We start from the raw sequence: 20,937 nt of genomic DNA, 5'->3' as shown, positions 1-20,937 counted from the left end.
CATGCTGATGTAAATACAAGCTTCCATCACTCCTTACTTAATTATTATAACAAACGTATCTAGTTGACACAGTTGTTATCTGCATTCTACACACAGGGAAACTTCAGAGGCTTTATATCATGTGCCAAGGTTTCATGGTTAGTAGTTACTGGCAGAGCTGGGAATTGAACCCAGACTGATTTTAGAGCCCAAGCTGTTACTCATCATTCCATCATATTTTTTATTTAGAGTTATCACTGGATTCCACTAGTCCATTTATTCACATGTGTATCTTGGCAGATTTTGATTGTATATTTTATTTGCTTGTTCATTTGAGAGGGTGAGGGATAATTGAGTTGAAAGCCCAAGGGTCTTTAGTTTTGCCTGGACTTCTTGTCTCTAGGACACCCCAGGGAGTTCCACAGACCCCAACAACAAATTGGATGTTAATTGGAACTCTTTCTCTTCTAGGGATTTTCCACAGTGTTATCTGTAATTTATAACAATGATTTTGAGGAATAAAATCATCAAACAAATATGCATGCACGCACACATGCGCACGCATGTACACACACGCACGCGCACACACACACATTCATACCATATGCTCAGGATGGTTTCAATTTTTTAAAAAATTGTATCTGAAAGTCCATGAATCTAACTATTAGTTCTCTTAAAAAACAGATTAATTACCCTCCAAAAGTAAGCCCATCCCTAATCAATATGAGATAACTGGTTTTCTGTAGCTGGGGTCAGGATGAGTCAGAGGAAAGAACCCAGTTACTTGGTACAGTCATTTTCCAGCAGTGGTTTATATCAAAAGGTCCACATTCTGGTTTAACTCTGATGCGGCAAAATGAGAAATGATGCTTAATGGAGTGATCTGCTGCACATATTAGCTCAAATGCTGAATGTCTTCCTCCAAACTCTTCTATAATTTTTAATTCAATTCATGGATAAATTTGGTCAACAGCACCGCTGAAACTGATTGTGTATAATTCAGGTCTGTTTTGGATTCCTTTGAAGAAGACCCAGTTACAAAGAATACCAAAAGGACCATATTTTAAATAAATAGTGATGCCACATTCTACACCATATTAAATTTTGTTTGTTAATGTTTCACAAGCATTATAAATACTTGTCACTTGGCATTCATAAGTTCTTGCAGCATTTGGTCTGAAAGCTGAGCAAAGTAGGGGTAGTACTAATTTGTGAAGAAAAGTACTTCCAAACACTTCTTATGCTGACAACTTTTAGGCGGTTTTTTAAAAGGTCATTCATTACTGTAGTTTTCCCATTTTACAGATGAAGATATTAAGGTACAGAAAAGATTTAAAATGTGCTGCTAGGTGGCAGAACTGGGCTTCCGATCCAAGTAGTCTGACTGCAGAATCCATCCTTAAACCTTCTCCCAAAACTAAGTTATCAATAAATATTTGTTAGCTGTGTGCAGTGACTTATGCCTGTAATCCCAGTACTTTGGGAAGTTAAGGTAGGAGGATCACCTGAGGCCAGGAGTTTGAGACCAGCCTGAGAAACATAGTGAGACCCTGTCCCTACAAAAAATAAAAAACAAATTGCCAAGCATGATGGCATGCATTTGTAGTGCTAGCTACTTGGGAAGCTAATGCAGGGGGATTGTTTGAGCCTAGGAGTTCAAGGTTGTAGTGAGCTATGATTTTGCCACTGTACTCCAGCCTAGGTGACAGAGTGTGACTTTGTCTCTAAAAAATAAAAAATAAGTTTTTTAAGTAAATTAATTATAATGCGAGCTTTCATTCAGAAAATATACTAAGATCCTGTGGCAGAGGACATGACATTTAAAAGTTAAACAAGGCTGGGCACAATGGTTCGTATCTGTAATCCCAACACTGTGGGAGGCTGAGGCGGGAGCATTACCTGAGCCCAGGAGTTTGAGACTAGCCTGGCAACTTAGTAAGACCCTGTCTCTACAAAATAATTTAAAAATTAGCCAGGCATAGGGGTGCATGCCTGTAGTCCAAGCTGCTCAGGAGGCTAAGGTGGGAGGATCGCTTGAGCCTGAGAAGTCAAAGTCAAGGTTGCAGTGAGCTGTGATCACACCATTGCACTCCAGCCTGGGCAACAGAGCAAGACCCTATCTCAAAAAAAAAAAAAAAAGTTAAACACCTTCATTAGTCACATGAATTGACTCTCTTTTGACATTTTATTTAATGAACAATATGTCCGTACTGAAGTGTTTTATCTTCCCACATGCTGATATTGATTAGAGTGGTGCATTCTTGGAGAATGAAGCCACATAAGATTCAGCATCTTTTCAGCATGGGCTGTAGTTAATACCCTCATCTTCCACAAAGGTCCAGCTGGTTTAAGGATGTGAATCTCCTGCAGCTTCATTATAAGAGCCTTGATAAGTAAAACAACAGCAAAATGACAATTTATTGGGTACATGCTATATGCCAGGCATGTGCTAAGCACTTAAAGTACATTATCTAATTTAATCTTCACAAACTGTTTCTGTTTAAAGGATGGGGAAACAGAGAAGTAAACTATCTTGCTTAACATGACACATTTAGGAAAGGGCATTGCCAGAACAGTTTGAAAGGTAATTGTCTTATCTGCCATGCTGTACTGCATAGTGCACATTCCTACATCTTTTCTGTTTTCCTGCTGTGACTTATCTGGTGCCTGGTGCCATGAGCAGATACTGGTACCTGCTGACTTATTGAGAGATCATTTGGTTGCTTGATTGACTGATGCAATGAAATAGAAAGTTGAGCAATTTTCTCTAGAGCAATGCTTCTCATACATGAGTTTTCATATGAATCACCCGGAGATCTTGTTAAAATGCAGATTCTGATTCAGTAGGTTACAATAGGGAATGAGATTCTGCATTTCTAACAATTCTGCATTTCTAGTAATTCCCAGATAATGCTGATGCTGCTGGTCCATGAGACATATTCTATATAGCAAGGCTGTAACCTGAGCTGCCCAATATGGTAGTCACTAGCCACAGGTAGCTATTTCAATTAATTGAAATTAAATTCAGTTCTTCATTCACACTAGTCATATTGCAAGCACTAACTAACCACATGTAGCTATTGTCTACCATATTGTACAGTGCAGATATAGAGCACTTCTACCATTCCAAAAAGTCCCACTGCACTATACTGCTATAGAATATTCAGTGTGTATAGGAAAAGAATCTGCTTTAAGATTCCCAGTTACATTCATATCTCATTTAATGGACCTGGAATTTTGTCTCCCCTCTTGTTTTGTCCTAGTCATATGTAAGTCACTTGAACATTTGATGGGAAATGGAAATATTGCACAAAGAATACTGATAAATACATTTTTTTTTTTTTACTTAGGAGCCAACACATGTGCTTGAGGATAAAAAAAAAAAAGTCACCATTTTTAAAATAACACAGAATTATCATGACAGTAACAAAAGCATCAGAACTTTATTGAAAATGTTCTAATTAGACTCAGAAAATATATGAGGGTGTATCTGCAAATAGACACTCTCTGGTCCCTTTGAATCACAATGTGACTTTTCTCCATGTGTAGCTTTGTTAAGAACTGGACTTCCATGAATGCCCAAAGGTCTAGAAGCCATAGTCATTGTCAATAGAGCAAGGAAAATAACTTTTGATCATTGACAATATCCTTAAAAATCACTTTTTCCAATCCTTTCATTTTATAGATGGGTAAAGGAAGGCTCAAACAGGAGATGTAATCTGAAGTTCTTGGTAGTTAGAACTGGTCCTAGGTGCAAAATGATATTTGCTGAACTAGTATGAATCTAGTTCTGTGACTCCCCACTGTACTATTTGCCTCTAAATGACACAGTAATCACTGAAATATAGCACTGTTTACTTCCATTTCTTGTACTCTTTCAAAATATATATGGAGACATTAGATTCAGAAACAAATATACATGGAGACATAAGATTCAGAACAAATGGTCTGGAATAGAAATGAATAGGGCTACAACATTTATAAAGTAATTTCTCTTGTATCAGTAGTACTTATTCATCATAGGAATTTAGAAAAAACAAATAAAAATGCATAAAATGTAAATCACCCACAATCCAGTTATGCAGAGATACTACTATAAAGTTGGTGATTATGTAGCCTTCTTATTTTTTCTGTGTCCATAATTTATAAAAATATATGTTGCATACTCTTTATGAATATTTTCCTGCATCATTTCATAAAATTCTAAATCATTTCTAGTGTCTGAAGTATTATTTCATTATATGATAATATCAAAAATCACATATTTTAAAGAATTTTAAGCCTTCTGATGAAAATTTTCAAATTTTCCTCCAAAAAGCTTGTATTTATGTACCTAAAAGACGATGTATAAAAGTAAACTCCCTGAGAGCATGGACTATGGCTATTTTTTTCAAGGCTCTATTTCACAGAGTGTAGAATAGTACCAAACACATAGTGGGCCCGCAATAAAAGTTTGTTGAAGGGAGTGAGAGCAGGAAAAACTACGTTAAGGGCTTGGCCGAGAACCTAGCACATAATAAGGCTTGATACACGTTAATTATAATTATTACTTTCTTTGGAGTTATTATTCACATTCTCACTGCACTGCAATATTTTGATAGGTTTATTTGAAACTGTGTCTAAGAATAAACATAAAACTTCTGAAAGACTCCAGCTACTCCCTTTGTTTTCTCATATGGATTACTTCTGTTGTTGAATATCTCTGGAACGTGTTCAGTGTGAAGCTGGCTTCTGCATCCCTCCCAGCTTCTTTGCCAGCCTATTGGTAAAACTTCTTCCTTGCTGTCAATTGATAGTTACTGAGTCTCAAAGAACAACATACTGGGGCAAAGTAGCCTGAGCAAAATACTGTTAAATTTATGAAAAACAAGGAAAATGCTAACAGGCCTGCCATTTTCAATAAAATGCTTTAAGTGTGCTGATTAGACTCACATACTCCAACTCCCCTTTTGGGGTGACTATATAATGGGTTTATTAAGAACATTGGCTTTAGGTTGGAACTTGGAGTCTTACTCCATTCTGGCTGTGTGACTTTGGATATGTTCCTCAGTCTCCTTAAGTCTTGGTTTCCTCACTTGTAATAGCAGTGCTTATTTCTCAGTATTGTCAAGAAGAATCCCTAGGATAGTACATATTAAGCTCTTGGCACCAACTCTAGCTCAGACAGTGGCCATTGATACTAGAACTTCATAAACACCAGTGATTGAGAATGAATATGTGTCAGTTTTATGTTGCCACAGTTCTGTTTTACAGACTTGACATTTGCTTCCAAATTCTAATATATTAGTGCATTTGATTTTGCTGCACTTACCACTTGGGGAAATCTTTCAGCAGGTTTTATTGAGCCCATTTTCTGCTTGGAGAAAATGAGACCCCAAATTGCACAGTAAATGCTTCTGGTATGCTAGAGATTCAGAAAAATGTTGGAACTGGAACTTTAACCAAGGCATCTCCATTTCCCATTTAAAGTGTCAGACTACTTCATGGTAACCGTGCAAATGGTGCTGGTGATAATAATGCTCATCATGATGCTGATGGAAGTTTACATATAATGAATGCTTTTTTTGACCAGGCCATATGCATTTATACACATTTACTCATTTATTCCACCCATGAATATAGGTGCTATTTTTCCTAGAAGTTGAGTTTATTTGTCTAGGATCATATAGCTGGGAACTGCAGACATGTGACCAGAAACCAGTTCCATCTGAAGTCAAGATCTATGCTTTGAACCACCACAATCTGGCCAATAAAATCAATCATTCAGAAACTAATATCTGCTCTCAGCAAAAGTCAGGGAGAACATATTTTTGTGATCATTGAATGAATGTCTTCGAAATCACCAGCATTGAATATGGAGCCAGATTAATATTGGAGCCTCAACTCTGTTTCCTATTTGCAGTCCTACTTAAGATGAGTGACAGGTACCCTAAGTCCTTAGTCCTTCAAATTTAAAGTTCAGTGGAGTTTATTTTTAAAATCCTCTTGGAAAAATATATGGGCAAAATCCTGCTTTCCTTCATAAGGAGAGATTTATTTTGCCCATATTTGTTAGCTCTCTGGTAGAGTACAAAAAGAGGGGCAAGACAGCAGTTTATTCAAACAGAAGTCAACTGATTGAAAATACACTAATAATTCCATTATTTAAGAAAGACCCTGTCTGCAGGAAATCCCTACCAACAAGGAATATCATCACATCAAAAGCTAAAACAGGACTAAAGTACACATACAATAGCTTTGCAAATTTTACAAATACAGCTGTGTCGGGTCCCAAGATCATTCTGATATGTCTTCAAAACACATGGATTGAAGGCATGGATCTTGTTTAAGATCATTTAAGACCTTATTTACGATCTTGTTTAAGATCTAGACATTGAGAAGTGTGTAGCTTTCCATGGGTCACCGACTTCGTGGTGAAGTGCGTGCTTTTCTCAACCTCTTCTTAACTCAGTTGGTTTTTATCTGAGAAAACCTAGGGATTCAGCCACACAAGCAGAACTCTAGAGGAAATTGAAGTAACAATACGTATGGTTATAAGTACTTGGCCTATGTCCTGCCCGATTTCTTCCAAGACCCTCTTATTTTTCATTCATGCACTTTGTAAATAATTAAGGGAGGTATCTAACGAGAAAAGGTATTGCATTCACTGCCTGTCCTTCAGTTATTTCAGATTTAACTGTGTGGTGTGTTCATATCACATAATTCAAGCAGGCCTTGTGGGACATCTGACCTAGTTGAGCAGCTGTACCTTTAATAAAACTGCCAAAATAAGTATGACATTTTTTATACAACTGTGAGAAACACATTAAAGACACTTTGAAGATTACTTATATTTTATTATTATATTTAGAACATGAATGACTGTGACCAGACAGCTTGATTTCATGATGAGGATGATGATGACAAGGATGAGGGCAATGATAATGATTATCGTAATAGTACCTAACATTTTGGTATACTTACCATGTGCCAAAGACAGAGCTACAACATCACATATTATCTCATTTAATCTTTATAATAGTCATAATGCAGTTACTATTAGTATACTTGTCTTACAGACAAACTGAGGCTTAGACAAGCCAAGCTATTGTCCAAAGTTCACAATAGATTCAAAATTCAAACTTAAGCAGTCCGATTCCAAAATGAAGACCTTTAATCACTATATCCATGGTTTCCAAGCTATTTTGAAGACACATCCTATCAGTAAAACATTTTGAGGATACCCTCTTCTTTGCACTCATTTATTAATAACTAGTATTATGCTAATATACTATGGAAAATATAGATAAAAGTATACATTTAAAAGGGCGAGTCATAGATAAAATAATGTTTTGGTTGTATTTATCAATGGTATGATAAATACATTGATTTATTTATGTTTTCACTCATGAAAATAAAGTAAAATAATATTTTAATCAAAAATATGCTTGAATATGCTTCAGTATTTTTGAAAATTTTTGTTTCACGCTTTCTGAATTAGTAACTTAAAGGCAAAGTTCTGGGGCTTTTGGTTTTTTGCATGTGTGTGTGAGACAGGATCTTGCTCTGTCACCCAGGCTGGAGTGCAGTGGTGCGATCTTGGCTCACTACAACCTCCGCCTCCTGGACTCAAGTGATCCTCCTGCCTCAGCCTCCCACGTAGGTGGGACCACAGGTGCATGCAACCATGCCCGGCTAATTTTTTATATTTTTGGTAGAGACAAGTTTTCGCCATATTGCTCAGACTAGTCTCTAACTCCGGAGATCAAGCGATCCTCCTGCCTCAGCCTCCCAAAGTGTTGAGATTACAGGCATGAGCCACTATGCCCGGCTTGAGGTTTTTTAAAAAAATACTTGATCATAACTGAAAAAGATGCCTCAGAAATATCCTTAGATTCAAATGAAAGACAGGCATTGCTTGGCTGCACCAAGATATCTGTGTTTCAATTCTACCCACCAACTACTCCAGGATTTTTTAAAAATCTGCTAGCAAATTGCTGTCTTTTCTAGTGTCAATCTCTTGTTATTATTCAATAAATGTTTCATCTTTACATTTTTTTGAAAATTTCTTTAAAACTTACTAAAATTCTTAGTTCAAAACCTCTGAGAGCAGATTAATCAAGTTTATAAGATGATTTACAATACTTTAGGAAGATGTTTGTGTGTGTGTGCACATGTGCGTGTGTGTGTGTTTGGTAGGGACAGGTTGTCACTCTGTCACCCAGGCTGAAGTGCAGTGGCATGATCATAGCTCACTTTATCCTCGAACTCCTGAGTTCAAGCTCTTATTCTATTTTAGCCTCCTACTTCAGTAGCTGGGACTACAGGCATGTGACACCATACCTAGCTAATGTATTTATTTTTTTAGAGATAGGGTCTTGCTATGTTGCCCTGGCTGCTCTTGAACTCCTGACCTTAAGCAATCTCCCTGCCTCAGCCTCCCAAAATGCTGGAATTACCATTAGAGATTTTTATAAGCATGTCAAATATATGGGTACATCCTCACATCACACACTAAAAGAGTCATTTCCAAAAAGAGTTTCTACTTTCAAATTGCTTTCTGCATAACATCCTTTTTTTCACTGATTAACAAGAAAATAACTTTGTTTTTATTTATTTTTATTTTATTTTGAGTAGAGTCTTGCTCTGTCCCCCAGGCTGGAATGCAGTGGCACGATCTCGGCTTACTGCAACTTCTGCCTCCCACGTTCAAGCGATTCTTGTGCCTCAGCCTCCTGAGTAGCTGGGAATACAGGCATGCACCACCATGCCCAGCTAATTTTTGTATTTTTAGTAGAGACGGGGTTTCACCACGATGGCCAGTCTGGTTTTGAACTCCTGGCCTCAAATGATCCGCCTGTCTCAGCCTCCCAAAATGCTGGAATTACAGGCTTGAGTCACCATTCCTAGCCCCTTTTTTTTTTTTCTTTTTGAAAAGAGTTTTTCCTTGTGTCCTAGATGCTTGGTTTTTTATGTCTTACTAATTATGATGGTTTCAAGCTATCATTAGCTAACATCTCAAGACACAGTATGCACAGGTCATGGTTCAGTGTTGATAAAGATCCGTATATCAAATATTTTTCCTATTTGCACTGGGAAAGGCTGATCTTGAGAGATTTGAAGAACTCATCTGTTGTAACCTCCTAATATGGCCAGTGAGAAATAAGCAGTGTTGATTCTGCCATTTTGCTACTCACTGTGCTTACTTTCTTATCATCAACTTAATCACCTTGAGCAGGTATGGGAGCAGGGAAGCTGATGGGTCTTTAACAGTATCACATTACATTCTTTCAGTCTTGGGAATGACCAGAGATCTCACCATTATGTACTGGGTGAGCAATGCAGTTCTATAAGAAGGTTACGTTGGTATCAACAACAACAACAAAAACGCTGGATGGCAAAGCAAGGCTCAAGGTGTATGACGTTCAAAAAGCAGCTTTTCAAAATGTTTGCAGTGTGGCACAAACAAATGAAACTCTCACAGTGCTAGGAGGTTGAGATGAAACATGATCATGGTGGGAAAGTTACATTGCTATAAATAGACCTGGTCACTGGCATTCCCTGCCTTCGACCCCGCCACCACTCCCACCAGAGTTATATCACTCACTAACTTTTAAAAACACTCTAAATTATGAAAATATCAAACATATATACATATAAATAGGTAGAGAGGTTAGTTTAACTAACCCTCTTGTACCCATCATCCAACTTGTTAATGATCACTTCATGGTTAATCTCTTTCATGTGTGCTCCCTATGCTCCTGAAATGAATTATTTTAAAGCATGTTCCAGGCATAACATTATATTTATAGATATTATAATATGAATCTCCAAAATATAAAGATCTGTTTTTCAAACATAACCCACCGTACCATTATTACACCTGAAACCCTAACAGTAATTCTTTAATATCCTCAAATATTCAGTCAGTTTACAACTTCCTTAAAGATCTCACAAATATTTTCTAGTTCACTCATTCAAATCAGGTTCCAAATGAGCTGCATACTTTGCAATGGATTGATATGGCCCTTGTGTATCTTTTAATCTATAGAATTTCTCTCTCCCTATTTTTTTTTTTTTGCTTGCATTCTTTTCTTTAAGATACTAGATCATTTTTCTTGGGGAGTTTCCCACAATGTGGATTTTGCTGGTTACACCCGTTGGTATTATTTAACATAGTTCTCTCCATTCCCCATAAATTGATAATAGGATCCAGTGATTATCACATTAATATTTGATTCTTCTACAAGAATACTTCAGAGGCAGTATTTGTACTTCCATCAGTAGACACATAATAAATAGTTCTCTCTCTTTGGGGACTGTTAATATCCATCAGTGACAATTGCCTACATCTGTTATTTTATTGGGAGTTGCAACAGGGTGAAGAGTATCATTCTATTTTTCATGTATTAGCTGGAAAAAGCCTATAAAGAGAAAATTTTTCTCATGAATTATTTATGTAGTCTGAGATGCAATTCATATGGTATGCACAAACACACACAAAAAGCTTGATACTTATGTTATCAAAATAATGTATTGGTACCTTAACATCCTTGGAAGGTGATCATTTATATATTTGGTTTTATGAGTAATGTTACGATTTAAATAATTTGACATCACATACTGTGTAGCCATTATTTTTATACATTCTTAAACCATCTATGGCCAGTGAGAGCCTCCTTTAATTGGTTTCTGTGTCCTTTTTAAATAGAATCCCAGCAGTCTTTGATAGCTTCCTCAATTTCCGGTAAGATAAGCGTCATCATGTACATCTCATGCTTAAGACAGGAAATCAGCCATTGCTCCAAGGAACCCTGGTTAAGTTTCATAGGAAATGGTATTCAGAGGTCACACTCTAGACATCATTTCGTTTTAAGCTTTGCTTTGTTTTCCATTTTTGTAATGTAAGTGTGCATGTGTGCATTCACACGTGTATGCATTTGTGTGTATTTCTCTCCTTCTCTCTTAGATAAATAATTCCATGCTATACATGTGTTTCTCCACCTCATATTTTTAAATTAACAATATCCAATGGAGTTCATTCTATAACAGTATCTAAAGCTATTCTCAACTCCTTTTATACTTGTACAGTACTTGAGCGTGTGGAGACAAAATTGTTATTTAACCAGTCCCCAGTAACAGACATTTGCTATTATAAGTAATACTTTAACAAATAGTCTTACATATATATCTTTTTTAACTTGCCTCCCCTAACTTTATAATTGTGTCTAACAGGTTAAGAAAATTGCTTAAGGTCTCACAACTAATAAATGCTGAGCCGGAATTCAAGTCCCACATAGTTGTCTAGCTCCAGACCCCGGGAACCCCAATATATATTTGCTGTCTTTCAATTTTCCCAGGACTGCTAACACATCAGACCTGGAATTAGTTCAGTGTAGAGGTACTGCTAACCTGAGGCTCAGATTAATAAAAATAAGAAATAGTCTTGGTTTACCATTACTTGATAAATACAGAGTTTTAGGAAGTTGTCTTTCAGAACTTGGGTCTGTAGAAGGAAACAATAGCAGTTCTTAGTGGTTCAAAAAAAAAAAAAAAAGTTGAGGTGCACCATTCCTACCTGTGCTTGAAACTAGAGTTTGCCGTTTACTAGGAAACAGAGAGAACACACATCACTGACATTGCTTGCCCAGGTCTCAGACTGATGACTTAGGTCACCTTTGTGCGAGGAAAGCCACACATTTTTAGCATTTGTTTTCTTTTTGGAACCATGGCAATTTTCTGGAGGAATGTAAGATGCTATATTAAAAAATGCTAGACTAGGCCAGGTGCAATGGCTCACGCCTGTAATCCCAGCACTTTCGGAGGCTGAGGCAGGTGGATAACCTGAGGTCAGGAGTTTGAGACCAGCCTGGCCAACATGGCAAAACCCCATCTCTACTAAAAATACAAAAATTAGCCAGGCATGGTGGCGGGCACCTGTAATCCCAGCTACTTGAGAGGCTAAGGTAGGAGAATCGTTTGAACCCAGGAGGCAGAAGTTGCAGTGAGATGAGATCGGGCCACTGCACTCCAGCCTGGGCAACAGAGCAAGACTCCGTCTCAAAAAAAAAAAAAAAAAAGAAATACTACACTATATGCAAAACTCCTAAAATCCCATGCTTATGCACCAAAGATAATTTTCAAGGCCACTTTTCTCTGATCCAGGGTTTAGCCCCCATGTAATCTAATATTTCTGCTCTTTAAATGCTGTACATCTTTTTAGAGAAAGAAATGTGACCATCATTCATGGCCAAATCTGACTCATGAAGCCATTTTGCCCTTTGGTGTCTTCATGAAAAAATGTGAGTCCAAATTTACCTCTTTTAATGACACATTAAGTAAAGTGTTGGGCTTGAATTCATATCATCCATTGGGCCTCATGATCGTCAACTAGAATGGTAGCTCCAAAAGGGCAAGATCGTTTGCTTTTTAAATTATCACTGACTTTTCAATGCCTAGAACAGTGCTTGGCACATAGTGATGCTTAATAAATAGTTGAACAGGTGGGTGGATGGGTGCATAAGTGGCTGGCTGGCTGGCTGGATGGATGGATGAATTAGGGCTTCTGAAATTTGAACAGTAAGTCCTGATGTTAAACTTTAGAGAGGCTTCATTAATGCCCACCTTGTACAAAAATTACCAGAAGGGGGAAATGTCTTTTTCCCCCCCTGGTATTTCTTTTCTGTCTCCCACCTTTGGATATCTTCTCCTTTCCACATATATTTTTAACCAACATTCCAGAATGATGCATCTGTCCTTCCAAACCTTCACCAAAAATCCAGATCTCTCAGGAGAGCAGATGTCAACTGAGTGTGGTAAAGGGAGACATTAGGAAATGAGTGACTAGAAATTGATATTCAGCTTTTCATAGAAGGTTCTTAGAACTCAAAAGTCTCAGTCAAATTGTGAGGGCTCTGGGGACCAAATACAAATGAAGAATTTCAGTGAAGTGAAGGCTGTAAGGCCTGCTGTGGTCCTTTATTTTTATTTTTATTTTTTCATAATCAAAGAGACAAGCTTCCAAAGGTGGTCTTTGAGGTGCAAAGACTTGGAATGTGCAGCTTTCGTATCTCCCCTACCATCTTGCCGTCTGCTTGGCTTTGAGTACTGGCTTCCATGGGGCGTCTCAGATCACCTCAGCTGCCATGTGCCCCCACACACAATCGTGGGTGTGTTCTCACTCCCAGGATTAGTTTTCTCTCTAGCCCTTTGGCCCCTCCCAACAGAACTTAACTTGCTCTTTTCAGAATACTTGTCCCACATTGCTCCCCTGTCCATTTCTGCTTCTGGATTCTTGGCTGCCCATGCTGGGAGTCACGTGTGTCATTGTCCCTTCTCTGCTGATGTGTCAGAGGCCCAGGAGGCTGATTCAGCGTATCTACTCTTCTCTGGGCTTCACACCCAACTTCAAATCCACTTACTCTTTGAAAGGAGGTTTGAAAGGAGGAGTGACTTTTGTATTTCTAAATGGGAGTGTATCCATGGAGTATGCATTCTGACATGGCCTCAAGTTCTTCCTGCTAGTAGATTCACTGCTCTTATATTTGGCAGCAGCCAACTCAGCTGCTAAAGGGCTGGTGGCTTTGTCTGCTGTAAGCCTTCAGGGTAGCAAACATTCCTGAGAGAGATTGTGGAGTCTGCCCTAGGACAAGTCTCCTGGTTATGTTTTATGTGAATATAGTAGTACGTGTCCTCTTACCCCAGAAAAACACACCTCCTGCAACACAAGTTTGGTTGCTTATCTGAGTATATCTCATTCATATTAGCAGACAGAATCACAGATAATGAAGCAAATTGTACCCTAATAGTATCAGCCCTAATAGTATCTTTTTAAAAAATAAATGTACGAGTTCTAAGATATAGATAACGACTAACATTTATTGGATAGCACTTTACTGCCAAGCCCTATGATAAGTCATTTATATATTGTCAAAGTATATTTTTCACAAAGTTAAAAACATGACTCATATAAATATCTAATGAGCCGTTATCAAAGATGTATTTAACTCATTTATGAAGGAACTAGCAAGATGGAAAAGCTGGTTCAAAGAGCAATAAATGATGAGAGATTTTTATAGGCAGCCAGCAAAGGAATGGAAAAATAAGTTTGCTGAGTTATATTCAAAATTGGTTAATGTTCATTAGATCAATAATGCTATAATTTGGGGGATCATCTTTTTTCCACTAGACAGAAATCATTTGCAACTTATCAGTATTCTACAAGTTAATGTCTAGCTTCATAGAGTCTGGACCTAATCAGTAGAAAAAAGTAATTCAAACAAACTTAAGAGTTTTTCTGGAGAATGAGAGGACCTCATTCTCCAAGCTTGTTACACAATGCTCTTCATCACAAACTAGGTGACACATTTATCTTTTATTTTTATTTTCAAGTTTAATTTATAATTTTATTTATTTTTTTGAAATGGGTCTCTGTCACCCAGGCTGGAGTTCAGTGGTGCTGTCATAGGTCACTGCAGCCTCAAGCTTCTGGGCTCAAACAATTCTCCCATCTCAGCCTCCGAAGTAGCTGGGACCACAGTCACGCACCACTATGCCTGGCTAATTTTTTGAAAAAGTTTTGAGGTATGGGATCTTGCTATGTTGCCCAGGCTGTATTTTCAAGTTTTAGATCATTTTTCTATTTGGAAAATACCCCTGGGGCCAGGCACAGTGGCTCACGCCTGTAATCCCAGCATTTTGGGAGGCCAAGGTGGAAACATTGCCTGAGACCAGGAGTTTGAGACCAGCCTGGAAGAAAAAAAACCCTATGAAATAAAGTACCATAAACTCTATGTACAAGGGGCTGTGGTAGCCACTAGCCCTCAGTTCAATGATGAATCCCTTCTAAACAAGCAAATACTCTCAATGATGAGAAACTGCATCAAATGGCAGCCTAATTCATTTTTAAAGAGTTCCAAATAACAGAACTTTATCCTTATGTTATCCCTAAATCTGCTTCACTGTACCATCTACTGTCTCCCAGTTTAGTCTTCTAAAACTGCATTGAAAAATCTAGTTTCCTTCTCACTGAATGCCACTGACATTGTGTTGAGGAGCTTCGTGGAGGTTGGCCAGGTAACCTACATCTTCCTTGGACCTTATGCTGGAAAATTGGTCACAACTGTAGATGTTATTGATCAGAATGGGGCTTTGGTCGGTGGACCTTGCACTCAGGTAAGGAGGCAGCCTATGCCTTTAAAATGCATGCAGCTCACTGATTTCATCCTCAAGTTTCCACACAGTGCCCAGCAGAATTATGTCCCATAAGCCTGGCAGAGGGCAGACAATACAAAATGGGCAGCCACATGATGGGCCAAGAAGATTGAAGCCAGAGAAGGGAAAGCCAAGATGGCAGATTTTGATCATTTTAAAGTCATGAAGGCAAAATGAGGAACAGAATAATCAAGAATGAAATTAAGAAGCTTCAAAAGGCAGCTCTCCTGAAAGTGTCTCCCAAAAAAGCACCTGCTATTAAGAGTGCTGCTGCTAAAGTTCCAGAAAAAAAGATGACCACTGCGGGAAAGAAGGCTGCAACCCAGAAGTTTCCTGCCCAGAAAGCAAAAGGCCGAAGGCAGTACCTCCTTTGGAAGCTCAGAAGGGTCAAAACACTCCAGCCCAAAAAGCACCAGCTCCAAAGGCATCTGGCAAGAAAGCATAAGAGGTTATTATAATCCCAGCACTTTGGGGGCCGAGGTAGGTGGATCACCTGAGGTCACGAGTTCGAGACGAGGCTGGCCAACATGGCGAAACCCCATCTGTACTAAAAATATAAACATTAGCCAGGCATGGTGGCATGTGCCTGTAATCCCAGCTACTCGAGAAGCTGAGACAGAATTGCTTGAACCCGGCAGGTGGAGGTTGCAGTGAGCTGAGATCGTGCCATTGGGTGACAGAGCAAGACTCCATCTTAAAAAAAAAAAAAAGTAAATGTTCTTTCTGGAAAAGAAAAATCTAGTTTCCATTTCACGTGCAGTTACAGAATATTTAACTCATACTAAAGAGAATAAGAAATACCTTTCATCCTTTATAAAAATATACCATAGTTCAGTTCGTTCAGCAAGTGTTTCTTGCAATGGCTCTTAACTTTGGCTTATGTCAGAAATGCTCGTGAAGTTTCTAAACTTGTACATACCTGGGTTTCTATTCCCAGCCATTCTGAGTGAGTGGGTCTGTGGTGGGTGTATAGGCATCAATATTTTCTGTAAGCTTCATGGGTAATGCTGATGCAAGACAGACATTAAAGTTCATGCTGTATATCAATCATATAATAAATACCAAGAGTCAGGGATGAGGGAGTTCAGACTAAAGAGGTACCATTCAGAGGCTGGAAGGAGCCTTCAGAGAGAAGTGATCTGAAGTAGCATTTTAATAGACAAATAAGATTTTGCCAAGTGAAGAAAGTGAAGGGAAAATGCAGAAAGGCTTTTAAATAGCATTAATAGCTTAAAAATGCGTCAGCGGAGTTACTAAAAAATGGACTTACTGAAAAATGAAATTTGAACAATTGTTAACTAACCACAGGTACAATGATCTCGACATTTCTTGCAGCGAAATATTATAAGGGGAAAAGGAGCTATCTCCAAAGTGATTGCAGTAGTATTCCATGGAGTATCCCCATGTGTTTACCAATACATGAAATATATACTGTTTGTCCATTGATAAGACAAGTGGCGTCACTCAACCTGAGGAAAGTTCAACCTCTCCACTGCTTCCAAAAGGAACCAAAGCTATTTCTCTGTCAGATGGAGCAAGAGTCATTAAATCACTGATGCCTTTAAATTATCAATAATATAAAATCACAGAGGGAGAATGGAGCCAATGATAAATAGCATTTTAATAAGCCAGAACTCATTTGTGAGTGGAGAAAAGTCTCTGAAACCTCAGTACAATTCAGCCGGCTCATATTGCCATAAGACATGAGATGATGAAACTCAGAAATACTGATGGCTTTTTACTCTTTCCTGCTTCTGAATATGAGGACAGGCTTGAGTGATAGAATTTTCTGTTCTTCCCTGGGCATGCTTAGGCCTGCATCATGTGTGCTGCTGTGTTTGGATCCCTTTGTAGAAGGTCTCCATGTGCACATGTGTGTGTCTCTTTAACTAATACACTTTATTTTTTAGAGGAGTTTTAGGTTTATAGAAAAATTGAGCAGAAAATACAGAAGAGTTCCCGTATACTCCGTATCCCCCTACCTCCAACAGTTTCCCCCATCATTCACATCTTGCATTAGCATGCTCTATTTGTTACAGTTGATGAGCCAATACAGATACATTATTATTAACTAAAGTTCCTAGTTTGCATTAGGGTGTGCACTTGTGTTTTTCATATTTCCTAATTTCAGATCACCTTCACTCTTTGTCCTGTTTTTTCTCTCTGCTATTCTGGATCCTGAATGGCGATTGTTAGAACAACCAGCCAAGGTCTCCACATTCCTCCACATCCCCCAGCAGCCTGAAAAGCGACTGCCAATCACTTGTACCTTCTCTCTCTGTTCATGCTGACAGGATAATGTTCTTATCTAAATCAATTTCAGTGAAGCTCATGGTCACAGTTTGTGAATGTTACATTAGCGTCACATATAACCTGTACATAGACGGCATTCAGATATTTTCAACTTTTTCTCTGGAAATAATTGCTACTGATAAGTTCACTATTAAACCTTATAAGACCCAAGATGGTGTGTGGTGATTTAGTGATTTCATATGTTGCTGTGCTAGTATTTTAATCTGAGCTCCAGCCAAATGGAACAATCTGTCTTTTCATTTCTAATAGTTGTGACTTTATTTTTGGACTCCTCTGTTGTGCATACTCACACAGCCGCCCCTAATCCTTGTTTTTTGAGTCGGCAGGGTCTAGATTGTAACTGACAAAAGAGATTCTTGCTGTGTCCTCCAGGAAGGTCCCACAGTTTCTCATCTTGTCTTTCCTCACCCATTTTGTACCCTCAACCTGGAATGCCCTCCTCATCTCTCTCTCGCCTTTTCTCCCTACGGCCTTCCTCTTTTCCCAGTTATCCCTGTCTCTGCAAACTGAGATTCTAGATACTATTCAGGGCCCTCCTCTCTTCAAATATCACAGCAAGCCTGAAACATTCTCCTGATTCTATGCTAACCCCCAGAACTCATTCCTATTCCCTGATTCTGCATGCTTTTGTTGTTGTTGTTGTTGTTGTTGTTTTGAGATGGAGTCTCTCTCTGTTGTCCATGCTGGAGTGCAGTGGCGCAATCTCTGCTCACTGCAAGCTCCGCCTCCCGGGTTCACGCCATTCTCCTGCCTCAGCCTCCCAAGTAGCTGGGACTACAGGCGCCCGCCACCATGCCCGGCTAATTTTTTGTATTTTTAGTAGAGACGGAGTTTCACTGTGTTAGCCAGGATGGTCTTCATCTCCTGACCTTGTGATCCGCCTGCTTCGGCTTCCCAAAGTGCTGGGATTACAGGCATGATCCACCGTGCCCGGCCAATTCTGCATGTTCTTAAACCATGTCACTCTCCTATGCAAAACATTTCAATGCTATCCCACCATTCTTTGAATTAAAGCCCAACTCCTCAGTTTGGCATGCAAGCCCCTGTACTGTGTTCTGTTCTCTGCCTATCATATTCTCATGCTATATTCTCCAAGACTATACCCTAGCGCTCTCCTCCTGACTACTACCTTGCTGGTAGTAGATTCACTACTAGCAGATTCATTGATTCACTAGAGCAGTGGTTCTGGAAGCATAGTCCACATGACCCTGGAAGTCTGCAAGGTGATTTTCCTAGTAATGCCAAGACATTATATGCTTTTTTTCTCACTATGTTAACATTATCAATAATGATGCAAAAGCAATGATGAGGAAGACTGCTGGTACTTTCACACAAACCAAGGCAGTGGTGCCAAACTGTACTAGTAATCATTATATCTGTCATGGCCATGTACTTCCTGCTTAAAAACAGCCAACTTCACGGAATACTTTCCTTGATGAAACTATAGAAAGTGTTAATTTTATTAAATGTTGATCCTTGGGCACACACCTTTTTAATATTCTATACAATGAAATGGTAACTATACATAAAGCACTCAGGCAGCACGAGGAAGGACAACAGTTGTCTCATGGGAAGGGACTTGTCTGATTGAGTTGCCAACTTAACAAGGCTTTTTTAAAAATGGAATATCATTTTTACTTGGAAAAACAATCAACAGACAAATGTAGGTATTTCATAGATGTTTTCTAGAAAGTAAATGGAGGGAGCCTGTTACTTCAAGAAAAACAACTGACAATATTTTTTGCTAATAATAAAATTTGAGATTTCAATCACCACCATAATCTGGACAGTTTCTTAATACCTAAAGATTTTTTTGATATCAGTGGCAATATTAAGTCATATGATTTTTTATGTATTGTGTGATGAAATGTGTGAACATTTGGAAAATTAACATAAATCACTGAATTCATTTTTGGTATGACCAATGTATGATTTTTAAAAAATAAAACCACTTATGGGACAGGCGCAGTGGCTAATGCCTGTAATCCCAGCACTCTCAGAGGCCGAGGCAGGCAGATTGTTTGAGGCCAGGAGTTTGAAACCAGCCTGGCCAACATGGTGAAAACCCATCTCTACTAAAAAAAAAAAAAAAAAAAAAATACAAAAATTGACTGGGCTTGGTGGTGCATGCCTGTAATCCCAGCTACTTGGGAGGCTAAAGCATGAGAATCGCTTGAACCTGGGAGGCAGAGGTTGCAGTGAGCCAAGATCACACCTATGCACTCCAGCCTGAGTGACAGAGTGAGAGACTCTGTCTCAAAAACAAAACAAAACAAAAATTAAAAAAAAACACTTATGGGTAAAAGATTCATTCAAATAGCAAGACAGATCAATGGGTTTTAATGTAATTGAGTATAAAAAGCTCACTGACATGGTGTCTGATTTTACAGTGCATCTAACTTTCAAGAAAATACCACCACTTGGGCTTTGGTATAGTATCAGGAAGACTATCCCATTTGTCTGAAAAGGCTATTACAATATCTCTCAGTTTGCCAGCAACCTCTCTGTAGGAGGCCAGATTTTCTTCATATACTTCAACCAAAACAGCATTTCACAACAGATTGAATGCAGAAAAAGAAATGAGGATCTAACTGTCCTCTACTCATCTCTAAAAGATATTTCTTCACTATTATTTTGTTTTGGAAAATATTATTTTCATAAAAGGGCATTATTTCAGTTTAACATATGATGGGTTTGTTATTTTTAATGAGTTAATATTTTAAACTCCTCAGTTTTAGTATCACTATAGTATTTGTTAATAGCTGTAAAACAACTTACATAAACAAAACCTCCTTGCAGTCCTCAGTGATTTTTAAGAGGGGAAAGAGACTTGACATTAAAAAGTATGAGAATGATGGCAACTAGCCAACTAACTCTTAATGAGATCTTTGGCTCTAGAACTCCTTATTTGACCACATGCCAGAAGAATCCATGTGAGTACTGCCTGAGTACCTCCAAGTTGGAAAAATATGTTCTTTTTTTTTTTAACTGAGTGCCTCCAAATTGGAAAAATGTTCTTTTTTTTTAATGTTATCGGGTTCAAGGGTGGAACATTTGTCCTACTAAAGAACACCTTTTAAGAGCTTTGTGGCCGGAAGGGTGAAAAGTAGACCTCCTTCTCCTTCTCTTCTTTTCGTCCCCTTTGATCCTTTTCCTCTTCTCTTTTGATCTTCAATCCAATCTTTAGCCCCAACTCACCTTCTAGATGCATTTTTCCTATTTTTTTCCTCTTCTACTAGATAATTGTTGGCTGGGACAATCCCATCTTAATCAATGTTCAAATCATGTCTCCACGTTCATTTCCCTGTAGGTCATAGAACTCTTTGTTAGAGTATCATGTGGCCAATTTATAGGTCTTTATTCTTTCTCTTCTGCCCAAAAATAGATCTTTAGGAATAGCATGCTGATTGGTCTATTATTAAATAATTTTAAAATTGAGCTCATTTTTTAAAA

At 38.3% G+C, this 20,937-nt stretch overlaps 1 protein-coding gene and 1 pseudogene across 14 annotated transcripts in view; both read left to right on the top strand.

The window, feature by feature from the left end:
• Positions 1 to 20,937, top strand: part of CADPS (calcium dependent secretion activator) — a 475,048-nt gene that overhangs the window by 76,069 nt on the left and 378,042 nt on the right. The window lies entirely within an intron of this gene.
• On the top strand, positions 11,687 to 16,713 carry LOC129397542 (large ribosomal subunit protein eL14-like; annotated as a pseudogene).

The sequence above is a fragment of the Pan paniscus genome, chromosome 2 (assembly GCF_029289425.2).
Source record: "Pan paniscus chromosome 2, NHGRI_mPanPan1-v2.0_pri, whole genome shotgun sequence".
Classification (NCBI taxonomy): Eukaryota; Metazoa; Chordata; class Mammalia; order Primates; family Hominidae; genus Pan; species Pan paniscus.
This window is presented reverse-complemented; position numbering and strand designations above follow the sequence as displayed.